The 2,630-nt window shown below is 32.1% G+C and overlaps 1 long non-coding RNA gene across 1 annotated transcript; it reads right to left on the minus strand.

Moving 5' to 3' along the window:
* Nucleotides 1–1,671: 1,671 nt before the first annotated feature.
* On the minus strand, nt 1,672–2,289 carry LOC140829741 (uncharacterized). The gene is made up of 2 exons (XR_012117509.1): nt 2,260–2,289; nt 1,672–2,102 (listed from the first exon to the last, which is right to left on the minus strand). It is a non-coding gene; the product is annotated as an uncharacterized lncRNA (long non-coding RNA).
* Nucleotides 2,290–2,630: the final 341 nt, after the last annotated feature.

Raw genomic sequence — 2,630 nt, forward strand, 5'->3', positions numbered from 1 at the left:
ACATAGGACTAAAATGTCGATAAATTAAACATGAAAAACCAAATTTATTTTCGATTCGATTGGATGAATAACCCTCAAACCAGGATTGAAGCAAGGAATGGAATTTTGCATGTTCTACGTAACTCCCAAGATATTAATAATAAGATGTTCAAATTTAATTATACATACATCTAAACACAATATGATATACATGTTATGCCTGTAATTTACTGCATTTATAGAAATATATTCTTATTACAAAATTCAAAATTTTGTAATTGAGTGATATAATTATCATATAAATATTCATGCATTGCATATTATGTGAGATGAAAATTAAATATATTAAAGTAAAATTGAACTAAACGAGAAAGAGATATATTGACATTAAAATCATACAGCTTCATGTCAACGATATCAGGCTCAATGCGAGTCGAAAAACTGATTAAAATTTTTTTTTCAAAAAAAAAAATTGCCCTAAACTTAATTTTGGTTAATTGTATAACCAAAATCTAACAATTTAGACCAACGTAAAGATAAATTTTGATATTTCTCGAAAACTGAATAGAAATCCAAAAATCACGCATAAACACCGATGAATTAATATATATACGCTCACACATTATTGAACAGAGAAAAATAAAACCCTCATCTAAATTTAGCATCATATGGGTAAACCATATTAGTCTATTACTGTAAGTTTGGGTCTGTTGTTTATTTGACCATGTGGTCTTACAGAATATAATAATCTGATCACTGCATGCGCCACTAATTTTTATGTTTTTTCAGTGCATGCACCACTAATTTCATGCTTAATTCATCAATGCTTTCATTCGGCTGGCCATTAAAAAAGAAAACCGGTCTCTTATTTTCACAATATAAGGTGAATTATTGAAGTTCTATTTTATAACTGAACATGGAGTTGTTCATGATCTCTCGGACCAATTCCTATAAGCAAACTCGTCGCATTTATGGTTTTTCTCGATCGCGTGAAGATGAACACTGTTATATTGCTGATTCTTGCTTGCATCTGAATGATTTCAAGCTTCCAAGTCCATGCAAACCCTATGCCTCCTCTGAATCGTCATCTCTTAGATAGTGGTGTAAATAGAAATCCATTTTCAGCATCGAAAAGTGGTGGAGTTGATGACGATGATGAATATATACATTGAACGCCCAAGACAATACTCATCCCTATTTCATTTATGGGGTGTGGATAAATCAAACAGCTTAAATTTTCCGTGATGTGTATAAACACAATACATAGGATAGGGGTGTGCTTGTGCTTGTTCGTTTTGTAATATTAATGTTTAAAGCATTCATTAGCATGTATTGTTGCAAGATTTTCCCATATCAAATATAGGTCGTTATATTGGTTTTGTATCATTGCATTGTAGGTCTTGTAAATTGTCATTTTTTGGATTTTAGTCTTGTATTTAGTTAAAGTTTGGTCTTTATAGTAACGTGGCATTTTTTTTTAAAACATTTTTACGAAAGTCATTAAACTCACCACATATTTCTTATTTGATAGCAGTGTTATCATTTATGTCTTATGTATCATTTATGTCTTATGTGACGAAAAAACTATGTGGCACATTAAAATCTACCAAAGCCAATCAAAAGGGGAAAATAAATAAAAAGGTCACTCAATATTCCATCAGGGACAAAAAATAACATAAGATACAAAGCCGCTCTATCATCTTACATGCACCAAAGTACCATGTCGCGACTTATTAGACCGGAGTAAATTTTAAAGTGATACAAAGACAACACTCGCTTACACACCACACACATATGTAATATTCATATGCAAGCACATTATATAGATATATTAAACATATAAACCCCGATATATCTTACATCGCAAACAACGTCGAGAACCTAGATAGTCTTTAATTGCGTCTGGGCTTTGGCCTTTTTGTTCTATTAAATAGGCGATGAGTGTTGTCAAGGTCACCAGATGTTCCTTCTTCATCTGATGCAGAAGTAGCATACTTCCCATCATTCTCAATGCTTAAAAGGTGTCGATTCTTGATGGGAGGCATTGTTACTTCTGCATGGGCTTGGAAACTTGCAAGTATGAGTACACAAGCGAGAAGAACAAACTTCATAATTAATGAAACCTGCCGAGAAAAAGGAATTCATTAGATAAATGTATCAGAATAGATTAAACAAACCCTGTATTAATGATAACTGATATGTAATTTTTTAATCCCTAAGAAAAAAAAAATTGTTACGAAAAAGTAGGGTTTCAGAGCTATGCAGATGATGGAAGACTACCTGTTATTTTTTTAGCATTCAGTATTTTTGTATTACTTCGTGATACAAGGAAATTAATTCTCTAGAGTCGCATTATATAGTGAGAATAATTCACTATTACATTTGTTAGTGGCAGTCCAGGTAGAAGCACTGAAGGAACGATGATTTAAGTAGTGGATAATGCACCCAAATTACAATGTAATAATAAGGGATTTTTATCGTTTTAATTTAATTCTCATTATAATATTGTGTGTTCCACGGTTTTTTGGATGGTTTACTGTCCATGACCCGAATGACATAGGGAATTGGGCTGCTATTTTGATAACCAACAACATAGTAACATAGAACATAATTCAACTCTCTCTTCTACACAATTCATGACACGCCTCGAA

The sequence above is a fragment of the Primulina eburnea genome, chromosome 4, assembly GCF_022965805.1.
Source record: "Primulina eburnea isolate SZY01 chromosome 4, ASM2296580v1, whole genome shotgun sequence".
Classification (NCBI taxonomy): domain Eukaryota; kingdom Viridiplantae; phylum Streptophyta; class Magnoliopsida; order Lamiales; family Gesneriaceae; genus Primulina; species Primulina eburnea.